The sequence below is a fragment of the Ips typographus genome, linkage group LG16 (genome assembly GCF_016097725.1).
Source record: "Ips typographus isolate SLU linkage group LG16, UJ_Ityp_2.0, whole genome shotgun sequence".
NCBI classification, from domain to species: Eukaryota; Metazoa; Arthropoda; class Insecta; order Coleoptera; family Curculionidae; genus Ips; species Ips typographus.
Window position 1 is genome coordinate 518,761 of NC_138437.1, and position 19,311 is coordinate 538,071.

General features: G+C 35.1%; 1 protein-coding gene across 1 annotated transcript in view; it reads right to left on the reverse strand.

The window, feature by feature from the left end:
• Window positions 1–558: 558 nt before the first annotated feature.
• LOC145739263 (transportin-1-like) overlaps window positions 559–19,311 on the reverse strand; it is a 35,981-nt gene continuing 17,228 nt past the window's right edge. Inside the window, 1 exon segment of the mRNA XM_081994731.1 lies at window positions 559–13,622. The gene's annotated coding sequence lies outside the window, so the exon portion shown is untranslated.

The following is a 19,311-nucleotide window of genomic DNA, read 5'->3' on the forward strand; positions in this document are numbered from 1 at the left end:
TATCCGGAAGTTCCTCAGATCTTCGATTCTGTATTACTAGGATTTGTACCCCTTGACTGGAACCATCCCGACTATATAGTACTTTGTAGTATTGTCGCGTTAAGGAATAGCTCAGAGGGAAGGAAACACAGTTGTGCTCAGGTAACCATCTTTATTTATTAGTAACGTTCGTGGTTCAGCACTTTACTGCCAGATTGCCAACACGGCGAACGGCGAGGGTCATGATGGGATTAGGGCCCATTGGTTCGGGAGTGGTATCGGAGGGTGAATGCTATTAGCCCCAGAACATTCGTCACCACCATCAAAGCTTTAGTTTACTGGTAAGTTTAAGTTAAGTCAGCTACGTCTGCTTTCGCTGCACGCCACCGACTGTTCCTTTACCAAACTGATTCAAAGCAGTAGAATGATTTACTGGAGGCCTATGTCCAGCAGGGGACTAAAAATGGATATTAATGATGATGATCATCATTATCTACTAATCTAGAAACTGCTCCATTGATACTGCATCATTCTGCTTTCATTGGTTTTAGAGGGGATGTGAAATAAACAGAGTAAAAATTCTTATTACCGTTTTATTAACTATGATAATTAAAATAATAGATTGGACAGTTTAGTCACCTAAAAAATAAATCAACGTAGACAAACAACATTTAGGCGGATTAAATTAACAACATTCGATAATATTACTTACAATTCAATTCAAATCATATTAGTATGGTAGTGATGAAGTAAGATGGCACTGTGCAAATTTTTACTGATTTTTTGAATTGATTTGTGTACAAACAAGAAAAATTAAAGGTGTTATTTAAATAAAGCAGCTTTAGCTTCGTATTTCTTAAATTGGTAAAAGGTTATAATCTAAACGCGACTAAGACGAATTAATAACCTCACATTTTAAGCTGTCTGATCGAAAAGGAAAACTTAACTAATATTTTCGTGTGAGTTAACAAAAAGTGTACAAAAATTGAGCTTTGGGAGTTAATTTTCATGATTCATGCATCAAAACTGCCTAAATCCGCGTAGGCGTTTGTCGAAAACGTCGCGTTCGATACATGAAGCTTAATAGTAAATTTTAAACTTAAACGAATTAAAGGAGTGCGTCATTAACGCAAAATAGGAATGGATAATGGAGTGTAGGAGGAACGAAGACTTCTGTAACAAAGGACACTTTCACGCACATGTAACTTAAAATACTACTTTGTGTAAAAGATCATTTATATAGCAAGTCAAAATATTGAGTAAACAAAATAAAAATATATTGCAATCAAAATTTAATTTATACGGTGATAGTCTTCAATTACAGCTAGCTGCATTTAAAAACAGCAATTCCAATAACGATTGTACAAATTAAAAAATAAATTATAATCATAACTTAAGAAACGCCTCAATAAAAGAATATCTCACTTAAATGTCATTTAATCAATAAAATATAGTTAAATTTATTACACTCAAGTGTAAAATGTGTCTAATTCGAAAAACCACTGAATACTAGTAAGTCTTATCATTTAGTTACAAATGTATCACAAAAATCATTTACGTTTAATATATGATGATCACTAAATTATTATCACAAACATGTTGAGGTTAAATGGATTGATGCGGAATATTCAAAATTTAATTGACGAATAAAATGACGTTCAAACTATTTAAATCCCGATATTTACCAACCCATAGACAACTGTGTATACTTTATTCATGTTTCAAAATTCAACTCAAAAAATATCAGTCCCAAAAAACTATAAAACACCCACTCATTACCTTAAGGTACTGTATACAGTAAGTTCAAAAGTTAACCCACTAAATGTAACTATAAAGGTTAAGAAAAAAATATACACAGTCAAAAATTTAAAGAAACTACGTTAATGAATCGTAAAAAACCCAATCACTCAATAAAGGATCATTACCACGGATTTAGAGGATTATTAGGAACGGGACCAGGTACAAGGATCCAGAAGTCCTCAAAAGGATAAAGGATTGTAGATTTTCTTCTACTATATACAAAATTCGGGCGTATATTTTTTAAAAAAGCCGCATACAACGTGGCCGTGTTACAACCAATGAAAATGAGCCATATTAATCAAACATACTATTACTGTAATAGCTTACAAATGGGGGCTTTTAAAGATATATTCCGCGACTAATGAGACCAATTCAAGAACTATTTTACTCGATATTCTACTGATGCATTAGAAAAAGATTGTCTTAATACCTAAAATTTAAGTTTATGTGCATCTAGTTGAACATACCAAGTGTAAAGAAATTGTTACTGAGACTTCTGTAGGTTGGTAATTAGGGTGAGGTCCACAGAGAGGAAAGGTTTCAGTGTCTAGACTGTTCATCATTAAAATGTGCAAATTAGAGTTTTACTACTAAAGTCGGTCTCGAAACGTTGAAATTTCATTCTGTGGACCCCACCACAAGAACCACGCTACATTTATCTAACGAATTCGTCTTCCCTTCGAACACAGTCTAAAGATATAATAATCAGTCCGATTACTCGCAACAAGTCGTCCAATTTTACCTCAGTTAACTTGTAGCCCTCTGGCGACCAAACCGTACAGCTGATAGTTCAATGTTGCCATATCATAAGACATCTCATTTCATTAGCTATCCCTTGACATATGAATCTCTATCAATGTCTGTCAATCTCTCAAAGTGTAACAAATAAGGGCGTAATTCAAGATTGAATAACGGATGTACCAAGAAAGTGCAAAAAAAAAAACTTTGTAGCCCTCCAGCGGCAAACCGTACAACCGATAAAGCAATATTGCCATATCGTTAAAAAGCCCATTTCATTGACCATCCATTGACATGTAAAATTATATACAAAATGTACAAATAAATGTAATTTAAGTTTGAATAGACGGATGTAAGAAAAAGTGTAAAAAATATTTATTAACATTGCGGCCCTCTAGGAGCCAAACTATGCAAACTACAAAGCAATGTTGCCATATCATTAGAAAGCTAATTTCATTAGCTATCCACTGACATATAAATCTCTATACAAAGTGTACCCCCAATAAAGAATATAAGAAAGGGCAAAAAAATTGATTAACTTTGTAGCCCTCTAGCGGCCAAACCGTACAACCTACAATGCAATATTGCCATATCGTTAAAAAGCCCATTTCATGTCGATTTAAATTGACATATAAAACTCTTTAAACTAACATAGAAAATTTAAGTTTGAATAGACGTGTGTACCAAGAAAGTGCAAAAAAATGTATTAACTTTGTAGCCCTCTAGCGTCCAAACATACAACCTACAATGCAATATTGCCATATCGTTAAAAAGACCATTTCATTGACTATCCATTGAAATGTAAATTATATACAAGTGTACCAAATAATTGAGTAATTTAAGTTTGAATAGACGGGGTGTACCAAAAAGTGTAAAAAATATTTATTAACATTGCGGCCCCCTAGGGGCCAAACTATGCAAACTACAAAGCAATGTTGTCATATCATTAGAAAGCTAATTTTATTAGCTATCCACTGACATATAAATCTCTATACAAAGTGTACCCCCAATAACGAATATAAGAAAGTGCAAACAAATTGATAACTTTGTAGCCCTCTAGCGGCCAAACCGTACAACCGATAAAGCAATATTGCCATATCGTTAAAAGCCCAGTTTCATTGACTATCCATTGACATGTAAAATTATATACAAAATGTACCAAATAAATGAGTAATTTAAGTTTGAATAGACGGGTGTACCAAAAAAAGTGCAAAAAAATATTGGTTAACTTTGCGACTCTCTAGCGGCCAAACTATGCAAACTAGAAAGCAATGTTGCCATATCATCAGAAAGCTAATTTCATTGGCTATCCATTGACATATAAAACTATATACAGAGTGTACCAATATTGTCTGCACTTCACCTCTTGCCTTAGGCTCTCTTGTCGAGGGGAAATTTAGTTTTAGCAGCAGTGTTGCCGTTTCGAGCAAAAACGCTCCGTTTGTGTTAGATTTCGTCATTCATATACAGTGCCTGACCCTGTATTTTATAATTCAACGAAATGTATGTGTATGACGTCTGCGATTGACAAGTTTAGTGCACTAGTGCACAACTAGAGTAGTTGACTTTTAGCAGAACAAATAAACAACAAACCAACATAAGTATGTCGACTGTCAAGTGTCAGTAAACTTTAGTGACGTGTCATATTTGTACTGTCAACTCTGTCATGTTCATGTATTTATGAACTGCTAATTGGGAGTGCTGTGAATACCTCAGTGGTGGGTGGATCAGTGTTTGGTTTAAATTTAAATACGGACTATATTTCTAGTAGTAACGTAAGGAATGACGTTTTGTATGATGAGGGAGATACGGGTCCTTATATTGTCTACATAGAGTCAAAAAATTCGAATTCTAATATTGAAAGATTTTCTCATAAAAATTGTAAAGGATATATCTGACCTTCTGACCTTCCATCTTTCTGACATTAAAAATATTAAAATAAAGGTCTTAACAGAATATCAGTGGACGTTGTTAGTTTCAAAGCAGCAAACCAGTTTATTAAAGGTAAAAAATGATCAGACAATGGATACGAAGTTATAAGAAACTTTGTGACTTGCAAAGCTTTGGTTAGAGGTAGATTTAGATTCATCTAAGGATATTTTGAAAAAAAATGTTGTGGCTAATGCTGAAAACTTGTCTATTAAGCGTATGAACAAAAAATGTCTTAAAGATAATAAAATTGAATACATTCCAACGGGTACTAGTCTTTTCACGTTTAAAGGTACAATTATTCCGAAGGAGGTACGGTATTGCGGTATGGGGATGAGAACTGCCATTTATATTTCGCCTGTCATACAATGTTTTTCCTGTTTACGATATGGACACACAAAAAAGAATTGCAAGGACAAGGAGAGATGTTTTAATTGTGGTCAGGAGAAGCATATGTCTGAACAGAAGAAAGGGGAGGATCAGACTTTGTATACCTGTGAGGCCGAATGTCAGCCTGCAAGAAAACGTCCATTCAAAAGGGGTATAATAAAGAAAAACACAATAAATGCTTGTATTTTCCAAACTCTAGACCGGATTCGGAGGACGTGCGTCCCTTATCACAATTATCCAATTGCAGCGATGACAAAGTTATAGAAGAAGAATACTCCCAACCTTTGACCAGAACGAATCAGAATTCAAAAGAGCCCTGTGGTGCCACTTACCAAAGTTGTTCGTACTCTTATAAACAAACTGAAGACTCAATTAATTTAAATGAATTTCTTGCAAAATTTTAAACTCTTATATTTAAACTTATAAAGGGACATTTTTAATCTCAAAAAAACAACTTTTATTAGAAATAAACATCAATAACATTCAAACAATTTAAAATCATACAATGGAATATAAGAAGCGTAAAAGCAAATTAAGAAAATTTAATTAAAATATACCCTGACAATAACAAAGTAACTATTTCATTTTTGACATGTTAGAAGTATCAAAAAGTGATGCTGAGGGATTATATTCTCTTTTCCAAAAACATTCATTCCATTAAGCAACCAAGTAGGAATTTCTTCAGACACTACAAATGTTGATTGGTGAGTATAATACAGTTATCAGTCATTTAAAGAATGATCTGTTAATGAAATGTAATTGTCACATTTATGTGCATCAATGTATGGTGCATCAGTTGAAGACATGCTGATTAATATCAGCTAATTAACTAAAACAATAATCAGAGAAGCTTTTTTCAAAGTGAAATACATAAAACATTATCTCCCAGCATCACAAGATGGCTAGAACAATATGTAAAGAGAGTTGCAGAACAATATGAGCCTCTAAAAGCTTATTTTAGAGAATCAGTAGTTGAGGATCCAAAACCACTGAAGACATTTTGGACTGTTTAAACAATTCATTTCCAAAAGTATATCTGGAATTTTTACCTTATGTTTTAGACTTATTAAACTCATTTAACAGGTTTTTCAAAGTGTCAGTGATTTTTAATAAATGTTGTAAAGGGGACGAAGTTCTGAAGGAATGGAAAAAAGCCACAATCACGTCAATATTTAAAAAGGGAAGCAATGTGTACCACCCATGGCAAGAATTACGGTCGTATCTTGAAGAAGAGAATCGAAGGATAAATAACGGAATCTGAAGAGCAAAATGGATTTAAACCTGGACGATCTTGCACTAATGGAGTATTTACCCTCAAAAATTTGGTTCATAAAAGAAGTGTAAGAAGGCTTACCTTGTCTTTATGGATCTTCAAAAAGCTTATGATACTGTTCCACAAAACAAGTTGTGGACCAGTCTGGTTAATAATGGTGTGTTATTGGGCTATGTGAGTGATGTCAGATCACTCTACACAGACTGTACAGCAATGGTAAAGACGGAATCGGTTATCTCAAGAGTTTGGTGTGACTAAGGGTCTACGACATGAATGCCCCTACATTGTTTAAGATCTATTTGGACGAGGCGTTAGAATCCTAGAAAAGAGAATGCAAAAGCATGGGTATTCCCATATACAATGAGATCTTGTTCAACTTACTATTTGCTTATGATCAAGTAATATTGGCCGGAAACGAAGACGATGCTAACTACATGCTACGTAAACTAAAGCAAAAATATGAAAAATGGGGACTCACAATAAACATGTCTAAAACAGAATATATGAAGGTGGGAGAAGATACTATTACTACAAATGGATACTGATATTGTTAGAGGTTAGCTAAATAGTTAGTTTAGTTAACTAAATAGTCTTCTCTGGAGTAACAACACTACACGTAGAACAAACATCTACCATTCTATTGTTGAAAGTATTACGACATATGGCGCAGAACTATGGGAACTCACTCAAAGGCAAAGAAAGCGCCTGTTGGAGGTGGAGATTCTAAGCTTGATCATGTAAGAAACGACAGAATCAAAGAGATCATAAACGTGGAAAGTAGAATTATGGACACTGTGGAAAGCCGTATATGGCAATGGATTCCACAGCAAAGGAGGAAAAGTGGTAGACCCCCAAGATGCTGGAAAGAGGACGTTACGGAGGCAATGATGGCAAGAGGCCTTAACAAGGGAGACTGGAACGACCGCAAACCCTAGCCTTAAACAATCTTGCCGAGGGGAATCTAATTTTGGCAACGACTAACTGAGTGTTATGTACGTTATTTTCTCTAATATGTGGTACAAATGTATTAAGTCACTTAAACATGGAGGATATTACTGTGCTGTTGGTACTTGTTGTGTTAACAATTTAAAAAAATTAATAAATTACGCTTCGATTTTGGATTGCCCTTTTTAATACTAAGAGAACCTAAATAGGTTATAATAAAGTTTTCTGTAATTTAGAATATTCATCGTCGTCGTTTCGATACATCAAAGTGAGTGTTTCTACTGGATATAATATTCTTTATACAGTGCTTGGGGTGAGGTTCACACAAAGTGGGTTACATGTTTTGTCCTTTGCCGGACATCATCAGACAGTAAAAGTTGTTAAAAAGGGTCAGTGCGTCAGTAATCAAAACCATAAAAATTAGTAAACTTAGGAATATAGAAGGAGGTTATGCAAAAAAGTTTTAGAAAGAGAATAACGCGTATCTAGCAGACTAGCAAATACAGTTGTTCGACGTTGTCAAATTTATTTCGATTTAAAATTACTAGAAAGTTATGGACAACCATTACGCTCTAATAAGTTTAATTAATATTTTTTTTTTACTTTCACAATTTGCAATAGTCTTGCATTATTATGAAATGGGCCTATCCCACATATCATAAATTTTTGTTTTAATGACTGGAATCGAAAAAATAGGATCAAAAAACTAATTTTTCATATTTTTGAAGAAAAAATTATGGTCGTAAATGTTCCTACATTAGTTTGAATTTGTCCATTAAATTTAAAAGATCTGTTTTGGCGCGCATGTGACGTACGTAATTCTGGGCGATTTTATTGGCTGTTGAACGCCAACTGTTTCACTTCTTGTCGCTGATTGGTTGATAGTGTAGTACGTCACCGGCGGCGGGCGTTTAAAACATGAGATTAATGTAGTTTTTATCATCTTTTTTTCTATTTAGACTTAATATTTTTGAAAACAAAAAATACGGGTATAATATTTTCAATCCGTCTTTGTAGTTATGAAATAAAAAAAAATTGTGGGACAGGCCCATTATCCTGATCGTTGCATGAATGATCTCTCACTTTCATGCATAGTAATAGAATGGGGCTGTCCTACTGTATAAATGACGTTTGATAGAAGATACTCATACACTAAGTGTTTTACAATGTTGCCAAGTGCATCAAAAAACAGTTAGTAGTAATTTTTTATTTGTGTTAGTTTTCATTGAAATTGACTTTTTTTGTCTTAAATCTAACTTCAACAGGACAAACTATTCGTCGTTCCTTCGCCCAATAGCTTACTACGTCATATAAGCGAGCTTTTTAAAGAATGTAATAATTTTTCAGACTAAACTTAGAGAAAAAAGAGAAACGAACAGGCCATATTGAATTAAATCAACATAAGGAGATAGTCATCACAACCAAATGACAAATTACAGAAATTGATAACAGGAAATGGGTGATCAAAGAAGAGGACTTCATTCTGGTCCAGTTTGTAGGGGAGGAAAGACACACACGTACCTAAACATGTCAATCTTAACAAAATTTTACTAACTCCCAACGTTGAAGTAACTAAAAACTATCAATCTACATACCCTGCTGGATTATGGAAAACAGCTTTTTGTGTACTTGGATATATGTTGCTCACATGGTAAACAATTTGCGACATCTGACAAAGATGTTTCTATGGATTTAGAAAAGAGAAAAACAATCAGAATACATACACGTTACCATAACAATTAGATGTTGCTCAGTACACTGATTTGCAGTCCTAGTTATGCCTCTTTTACAATAAACGTAAACATAAGAAATAAGAAACACAAAGTTAATTTTGTTCAAACCCTTATTTATGTTTATTTTTGCATGAAAAGCGACATTTTATCGTAAACAAATATGTACGTTTCATAGCATAAATATAATATAAAACATAAACAAGGTTTGAAAAAAATTTACTTTACGCTTATGTTTACGAGTTTCTTATGTTAACGTCCATTGTGAAAGAGGCATAAGTTTTTGGCATCTTAACGCGAACATAACTTAAACTTGATCATCTGACTTAAATCAAGCAGTTTTCCTCTTCAAATGTTTTGTAATAGTTTTGAAATTAGATGCTTTGGTGAGTAGAAAAGTTCTGTACTTTCTGAGATCATTTCCATGTGTGTGAAGCATTATTGTAATTAATAGCTGTGATGAGTAAAGATTTCAAAATACCCTGTATCTGCGAAGTCAGGAATTCTACAACAAATAAAAGTATGCTGGCACAGTATTGCAATAAAGCGTCATATCTGTTTTGACATTAAAAAATTGACACTTTATACATGTAATACACACATCCTGCCATTAGCTAACAAGAGCTTAGCTAGACTAAGGTCTTGAAATTATTCTAACAGTATAGATTACGCTTTAACTGTTGCTTTAGTAACTTTATATCACAATATGATATTGTCAGCTGGGAAGCTGAATATTTTAAGTAACTTTGGACAACAGCAATTTTCTTTACACTTGATAGATTCTTCTGTCAGATAATGATTACACTTGACTACAAGATAAGACATTTGACGGTAAAAAATATTTTCTTACCAATATAGTTACCAAAAAACTCTGGTGGATCGATATAAAACATAATTATCAATGAAAACTGCTTGCACCAATAATGTAAAACTGACGGAGTAAAAGAGTTCTTTACATATCAAATAATTTACTAAACACCAAACCACAGCATGCTTATCATTAATTACAACAGATTCACTCAACTGTTTAGAGCAATCTATAATTTCTTGATTACGAAAAATTTGCGCCTGTAACAAAAAAAATAACTCAGTCTCTCGAATGATGTAACTATTAACAGACTGGCAGCTCTTGTAACATTAATAGGGAACATGGAACCCAAACTGTTTCAATCTTAAGTATTGTTAAATAATACAGGTTGACATTTGTAATTATATAAAAAATTACATAAAATAAAGGCACCAGGTGAGTATTTTATTTTGAAACGTTTATAATCAAAAATTTGATGGATTTGGACCATTAATAGACTTAGAGTATGTTAGAGATATCCTTAAGGTCTGAGAAGCAGCATTGTCATTTTTGACTTTGTAACTTATGACTCACAGTTTTCCATAAGCCATAAAAAACCCTCAAAAGCAAATGTTTAAAAAAATAAAAATCAAAAAGTTTGAGATTATTGAGAACCTCCACATACTTTGGAGTAGCATACCCGATCGTTTTAATCTACACATCAGTCACGTAATGTTAAGGGCAGTTCTGTGTTAACAAAATGTTAAGGAATAGTAGAAAAAGCTTGATAAGATTTTGCACTAGAAAAAGATCCCCAAAAGCGCAATGGCGAAGAACAACCTCGACTTTTCAAAATTGACACTATAAAAATTAAAAAATCTAAAACAGTGATAACATGAAGGGTCTCCAACAGTTATTAAATAATGTAGCAGTAGTGGAAAGCTGAACCTTAAAGGCAGTGTTTAATAGATTGGAGGCATTAGAGATGATGATGTTTCTTGAACCGATATGCTTACCAACGGAGAGGTCTTGCAAAGATCCAGAACAGATAGACAATTGCTAGCAACAATAAAATGTCGCAAAATTGCCTATCTCGGCATTCTATCAAGGAATGGTTGGAGGCAGATTTCGTGGCGGAGAAACAAATCCACAGTCCACAGTATCGGCAACATCCGGACGACCGCGCAAGGCATATGAAGAAGAAGAACTCGTTGGTTGGTTATTTTTTTAAAACTATGAACTACAGACGGTGCTGTATCATAAATTGGCAACCTACAAAAGCACATTATTGAGCTACCAGCAATAATGTCCGTCAATGCAATTTAGTTTAGAAGATTTGAACGGCCACACTTCTCTAACTGCCCATTGGAAAATACAGAGCAGACTGTAAAATGAAATGATGCACCTGGAAAGCTTCCATCACGTGACTGATATGTGTGAATCGACCTTAATCTAATGTTTACTCTTGCATACAGGTTTACAAAATTATATTTTTTGGTTGACAATGTTAGTCTTGATGTCTAGAAACAAATTAGTTGAAACTAGTTTTTAACTGATTTTTAGAAGTTACTTGATATATGACGGTTGTTAGATAGGAAAGGAGAAATCATCACAACCTAGAGCAATAAGCCCTGTATTATATCGAAACTTAAGGGTCGTCAAATACGTTGACACCGTCAGTGATAAAGAAGTGGGGATTCTGGCCTGCAGAATTCTAGCCAAAAGCTATCTAACAACCTTCATATCTCAAGTAACACCTAAAATTCAAGTAAAAACTAGTTCCTGATAAGCCGAGCCTCCGCGCCGAAAATGCAAATATCATTGGTTCAAGTTCAGCTGAATGCGGAAGAAAGTTTTGATCTAATTTTAAATTCATGTTTTAGGTGGATACAATTGCCTTCAATAAATATAAATAAACTAAGATGAAATTAATCAAGAAAAGTTAATATAATAATAATTAAAAATAGCCTTTTTTGCATTTAAAATGTTTATTTTTAGTACTTTTCATTAAAAATTACATAATCACTAATTGCTCAAAAGCCTGAATACATTTTTCGTTTAATTTTTCATTATTTGTTTGCCTTTTTGTTTTTTAATCTTTATTCAAAATGCCAAAACCACCAAAAAAGCAAAAGCAAAAGTTTATTAAATAATTTCTATATACAATCAAAAATGACGGAAGCTACTCTAAAAGATTCTCAGCAAATTAAGAGAAATTGAAATATTGGAGAATCCGCGAAATAATTTATAAACCAAATCCACCAGATCGTGCTTGGGTAAAAGTAAATTTAAAACGTCATCCAGATATTTCCTTAAGAACCTCTGAAGGAGTAACTGCCACTAGTTCTATATTAGTAAAGAACCCCAAAAAATTATATGATTCACGAATTATACTATCCTCAAAACAAAGAATCGAAAAAATAATTGACAAAAGTACTGTGTAAGAAAATTAATAAAATTGTACTGTCAGATTTTTTTCTTTCTATAATTTAGGGAGAAGCTGAAATTGAAGCAGAAATCTTTACTCTAATGCTAAGACATACAAAAATATACAATCTGAATATTTTGTATGTCTTATGTCCGGTTTTTGAACATCAAGCTCTATCGGTTCAATAGTTATATTCCATAACTTTAATTGGGTTTCCGACCTATACAATTGTAGAACTGATAAGAATTGGACAGATATTTTGGTGGTTAGTATGCCGAAACGATTTGGTCGCTCAATAGCATGAACAATTTCCTCTTCAGAAGAAGAGGAAACACTGAAACATCCATTTGATAACGAATTAACAATACAGAAAACAAATTACTAGAACTTTAAAAGTTAAGTGAAGGTCTGTGACCGTCTGTCATATCTGTTTAGTTTAGCCGTCAATACACGTGCGTCACTATTTGTGGATCAGATATCTGATCGTTGTAGCTGAGATCTTTTCCATAACTTATGAAAGCTCAGAAACCCAAATTGGACAAATAAGAGAATTTTTCGAATCGATATTCTTATGTGAAAGATATCTATTCGTTCAGAAACCGGGCATTAAACTAGATTATTATATCAAAAGCTTAAAAAACAATGGACACGAATCAAGTCAAGGAAAAATAAATAAATATGATCAATAGATCGTAAGCCATCTCAGTTGAACCTGAGTTCGTTAAATTGAAACACGTTCAATTAATTCAAAAATAAATAAATAACTAATTTTCTTTGTAATATTTAATAATTAAATCGTAAAAAGTAATTAATAAGTAAAAGAATATTGGAAACTATATAAAATAAATATAAGGTCAATAAACTGATCGTTCAAATTTCAGTACTAAAAAGTTATAACAAAAATATAAAAATAGATTAACATCCCACTTTCGAAATTTAGTTAATGGCTCTTTTAATTACAAGTGACATAAGTTTATGATTTTTTTTAAGAATGACATAGGCTTAAGCCAAATTAGTTTCTATCAATAAACAATTTTAATTAATTTTTAAGGATGTTTTAAGAAATAAAGATTGCATCAAATCTAGTTAACCAAAGTTAACTATTTTGCCATAATAATTAGATGGAGAAAAATATAAAGTTTGGTCCCAAAATAAAAAACCCAACTGGTATAAAAAGTACAGGGCGCTAAAGCCTAAAATAAAGAATTAATAATCAAAAATAGACGCGATTACATTTTTTTGAACACTGCATAGTTTGATTTTGTCTATTGTCAAGACTGAAGAATAAATGGTAATTCTGTCATTCCTAGCAAAGAGACTGAAAGATACTTCAGAATCTAATAAGTACTTTAAATTACCTAGTATATGCGCTTTAAAATAATGTTCAGAAACTAATCGTACCAAAAACGGGCAAGTTAAATTAATAACGCGCCCAACCTAATTACTACGAATGTCACAGGTCACTAGGAAAACAAACAAAAGCATTGATTATAGTCGACCCTGAACTATACCTAAAGGAATCCTCTAACCGATGTTTTGTAAGGTAAGCTCACCCTGATTTACCTGACGATGGTTCATGCGTAGACGAATATCCCTGGCAATTATGTATACCCCCTTTGAACCCTGCAACAAATATGATATTTTAGTATTATTATTGGTCTGTCAGAACATGGTCTGGTGGTATTGCTGGAAAGTCTAGAGTGCGTTAATATTAATAAGTCAAACCTTTATATTTCAATTAATTCACGTCAACAAACCGGTTTCGTTTAAGTCATACGGATCAATTTAGAGCTGATGTAGTGTGGTACATACTAGGGAGGTAAAATTCTCAGAAATGTATTTTTGGAGAAAATGCCATGGAATTTTTAGGAGAATTTAAGAGAATTATGAAGAAAAGGCAAATAAATGCACATCAAAAGCCACAATTCAGGCAATGGATTTTGGAATGACTACGGCAAACTATGGTCAAAACTGAAATATGAAAGTTATCCGGGCTTATAAGCCATTTTCCAATACCAATTCTTCCTGACGTTTAGTCTACATCTGCGTCGGACATTATCAAAGGCGATGACGTAACGGTCGAAGTGCTCTTCCGTAGAGCTCGAATCAGATGAGAAAAGCATCATCCATGACGCAGATCAGAGGCGTCCTATTAAAATATTCCCGAAAATAAATTGTTAAGCGGTCAAAAGCCACTTGGCAACGTAGTACTTTTACTTGGGCAAAAAACAGATGCGGCAGCGGCCAGGGATAGATGGACCCTTTTACATGCTTTTACTAGCCAGCACTCTAAACGGTGTTGCCAAGTTTAAAAAAATGTAGTGTCAAACAGGTTGACTTTAAAAATTAGGTTAGGTTCCGTTTTAGTCTGTGTTTTGGTTGTATATTGATGGTCGCAGTTGAACTTCACACAATGTTATAAATAAAAAACGTTATTTTGTCATAATGTCTTCCAAAAAGGTTGGAAAGAAAGTTGTTATCATACACAGCCAAGGGCGTGAAATCGTCAGTAACGTCTTACAATTTATGAAGAAAGAAGCAGAAGGAGTTTCCACTCCTTTGAAAAACTACAGGTATGTAATGTGAAACACTGTTGTAGTTGTTTTGTCATTAATTTTCTTTATTAAAAATGACGAAAACGTTTCATTTTACTGATAAAATAATAGCACGCCACTAACTGGCTGCAACAACTCGGAAAGTAAGGAGAGCAGCAATATTTAAAGCGAAACGTACAGAAATCGTGACATCATCATTTGATGACGCCTGTGGCCTTTTCTTAGCTGATTCGAGCTCTACCTCTCGACGATGACTGGCTCGACTGCTGGAGCGTCAGTCGTATTTATACCGATGGGGGCTGCACATTCGGATAACGGTTCGGCAAGGTTCGTTTCCACTCAAGGTGATCACTTCCTTTCTGTGATAATGTTCTTGTGCTTCAAGATCTCAAATGCTTCTCTAGTTAATCTAGGACCGTAGTAACGTTGTGATCGATCCAAAACCTCTACCTCTTCAAAACGAATATCGCGCCCTCTAGAAAGTGCATGTTGTGCCACCGCTGATTTCTCGGTCTGTCCCAGCCTGCAACTTTTCTTATGCTCTGCTATTCTCGTTCGCAAATCCTTCTTGCCCGCTCCGATAGGGTTTTGATCACCTCTTTTTTGGCTAGAGTAATGATTAGATCCATTATTGAGAGAACGGTCCGTGTGTTTTGGTTTTCGATACACCGTGTGGGCCAGTGTTCCATTAGGTTTCCTTGTCACCATTAAATCTACGTACCGAAACCAACACTTTGGTTTCTTTGGAGCGGTGGCCAGAACATTTACTTCGAATTTTTCCATAAAATAGTTTGCTATTACCGGACTGAGAGAGCTGCTCATTGCTACACCATCATTCTGTTTGAAGAATTCACCCTGCCATTAGAAGTGGTGCTTAGGCAATGTCTGAACAATTTGGCGATGTCCAGTGGAAACGTCAGGAAGACACTTCATTGGATACGGCTTATAAGCCCGGATAACTTTCATATTTCGGAATTTGGAATATTTGGAAATAATGCCAAACAGATGTGTTTCTTGGAGGAACCACACTGGAAGTAGTCTTTACCGATCCATGGAGTAAAGAAACACTTTTAAGCTTTGCCTGCGTCACGTGACTGTCATAACTGTCAAAACTCACTCACCAGTGACTTGAAAGTATAAAATGCCAGATAGAGGTGTTTCTTTGAGGAGTTGTATTGTAAGTTGTCTTTACAGCTCCATGAACCAAGTTTCTCAGTTCTGACGTTAAGGAACACCTTGGCGCTTATTTTCATGGTTTCTTCTTCTGGTCCCTTATGCATGCATGGTCTGAACGTAGGGGACCCCTGGCCTATTGAATGAGAAGTGTCTCTGATATTGCAGAGCCAGGAATGTTGTTTACGTCCCGGCCCACGTTTTCCCTCAATTTTGCCCTGGATAATGAGCTTCGGTATAAAGTATGTGTCCCTAAGTATGTGGGCCAGATAAGCGTATAAAGTAAGATAAATTTAGGAGTTCTCTCTCTACCCCAGCTCTCAGCAAGACATCTTCGTTTAGCATGCGCTCTGTTCAGGTGATCCAAAGCATTCTTCGTAGTGTCCACATTTCAAATGCTTCTATTCGTTTCAGTGATCTGACCTTGAGTGACCATGTTTCCACTCCGTACAACAAGATAGCACTTGAACACTCGCAATCGAAGGCAAATCGGTAGTGTTCCCTGGAGAAGTATATTTTTCATTTTCAGGTACGTAATTTTTTGCAGTTCCGGTTCGAATTTTTACCTCCTCATCCCAATCCCACTTCTCATTGAGGATATCTCCCAGATATTTAAAAGTAGACACAAACTCTTTCAACTGCTTGACCGTTGATTGTAAGGTTGATGATATTTAATTCCTGTCTACTGATGACCATCAGTTTAGTTTTTGTGATCAGAACAAACTGCTCGCCGACCTCGATAACTCTATCTAGTATGTCCTGTATTAATGACTATTACTGCCCGGTAGGTTTGACTTGTGGTTTACCTTCTTGAGTGGGTCCATTCTCGTATTTGCATGACGGACCCCACTGGCCGTGTTTTCGCACACAACCGTTTGTGAGGTACTGGAGATGATTGCTTCTCTGAAGAATAAAAATTAATCTAATAATGATGGATTTTAGCTGTTTCAGCTGTTTTAGCTGAAGTTATTCCTCTCTACAAGGGTGGTGATGTCACTTGCCCATCTAACTACAGACCGATATCCCTTTTGTCCACTCTCTCTAAGCTGATTGAGAAATTGGCTAATTGCAGAACTCTTTCTTATCTGTCACTAAATAAATTTGCTTTCTACTAATCAGTATGGTTTTCATTCAAACAGAAACACTTCAGACGCAATGTTCAACGTTTTGTTTGAACCAATGAACGCGTTGAACCAGAAATTCGTCTCAGCCGCCGTCTTTTGCGATCTAACTGCGTCAGTCATGAGGTTTTAATTAGAAAGCTGGTAGCGTATGGCTCTGGATTGGTTCCGCGACTACTTGTCTGGACGGTCTCAGTTGGTGGCATGTCGTCTAATTGCGGTGATATCACTTGTGCCGTTCCGCAGGGCTCGGTATTGGGTCCTGTTCTGTTTTGAATTCATATCAACGACATGACTAATTTGGACACCGCGGTATCGTTCACTTTTTTTGCTGATGATACTTCGGTTCTGTGGCGCAATGCAGACGCCGTTGGTCTCTTGCGTGACATTTCAGACGATCTAAATAAGATTAAATTGTGGTGCAACGGGTAATTCCATTTGATGGCTTTCAACTGTGTTGTTGATGATTTGTCGATGGGCGGGGCTGCAATCGCGTCTGTAAAGGACGTTTGTTTTCTCGGTCTGAGTATGGATAGAAATTTTGTTGTCATATTGAACGTTTCAATAAAAGGTTGTCGGTCGGTTGTTACTGTGTTCGAACTACGCGCAGAGAGTTAGGCATAGAGGACATCATATTTCTCTCTAGTCGAATCACACTTGAGTTTTGGTCTGCCCTTTTGGGGCTCTTGTTCCAGAACTTTATGCCACTCAGTTTTTATAGTACAAAAGAGGGCTGTTCGATTCTTATCTCGCGTTCATCCGAGAGATCACTGCCGGCCTCTTTTTTTGTCACACAGAATTCTCACCCTGCCTTCACTGTTTATTCTGGAGACTGCGTGTGTCATTATCACAAACATAGCTTTCCTGATTACGGTGGGAGGATGGGTCAAGGGCCAAGGGTTCTCTTATTTATAGTGGGGTTAAAATCTATAACAGGGTTGATCAGCAGATTAGGCTACTGACTGATTTCCGGCTGTTTCGTAGGCGTTTAAAGCGGCTCCTCCTTGAACGGGCAATTTATTCTGTTGACGCCTCCTCCAGTAGGGCTACATTTGTATATTGTTTAAATTTTTATTGTGGTTTGTTTTAATTGCCGGTATATTTATGTTGTGCTTCTTTATGTATACCGTTAGTTTTTAAATGTATGACTTGTGTAATGTACGTTTTTTTTTTGCTTGCCGCTTTGTCTATAAAGCTTAATAGTTTTGTACAAAAAGCACATTTATCTATCTATCTGTAGATCCTCCAGATTACTAGCCAGGGTCGCAGTGTCATCCGTATATCGAATGTTATTGATGGGTTTGTCGTTTACTCTTATTCCAGCAACTACGTCTTCCAGAGCTATTTGCAAAATCTTCTCCACATAGATGTTAAAAAGCATGGGATATAACACGCGTCCCTGTAGGACCCCGTTAGCTATGTTAAATTCCTGCGTCAATTATTCCGATTTAGCACTGTCCCCAATAGAGCTGTTTATAATTCTAAATCAGAAGTCATTGTGCAGCCGCTATTGTCAGCCATGCCTGAATGTTTTCATGGAGTAGAAAAGCAATTGATGTGTTATTTTCACAGAAGGGTGATAAAGTTTCACTTAACCTAGTAAAAGTAAACTTCTACAGGAAGAAGCAAGACATGTACATACAACAGAGTTCTGACAAGGAAGAAGAGCCTCAAACATTCCTAAGTAGTCACCAATCAAACTGATGGTAATAAAAACAAGGCAAATCAAAAGAATGCTGGAAACTATGTACCATCAAGGTGGACATCAACAGGCAAGTTATAGTGGAAACCGATCAGGAAACCCTAACCAAAATACAGGTAATTTTCCTTATAAGTGTTATTCCTGTGGATTACGTGGACATAAAAAAAACCAGAATATCCTAAAAGAAGAGAACAATGTCATGTTACTGAAGAAGACATTGTTTTTATGACCACAAACATGGACAACTCAGATTTAGTGAATTGCAGTAATGTTCTTGACTGTAAGTTTGTAGTGGATAGTGGAGCTACAAATCACTTAGTTAATAGTGATCTGGGAAAGTTCATAACTGACAAAAAGCAAGTGCATCATAAAATTGCAAAAGTTGCAAAACTTAGTGGTTAAAGCACATTGGGAAGGAAATCTTAGCCTTAAAACCAAATGTGGACAAAAAGTAACCCTAGAAAAAGTTTTGGTGCGTGAAAATCACATAATTTGCTTTCAGTGAAGAAAATTGAACAAAAAGGATTATCAATTCTATTTAAAAATGGTGAAGTATCAGTAATCAACAATAATAAAATCATTTTACAAGGAAATCTGTTTAGAAGTCTGTATGTTGTTGATTTGTGTGCGGAGTTTATTTCACAGGAGAATGGGATATTCTTCTAAATTTCCATCTACAAAACTGTGTGAAGTTTGTCTTCAAGGAAAACAGATTCAACTTCCTTATCAAAAACTACCTGAAGATAGGAAAGCAAAGCTTA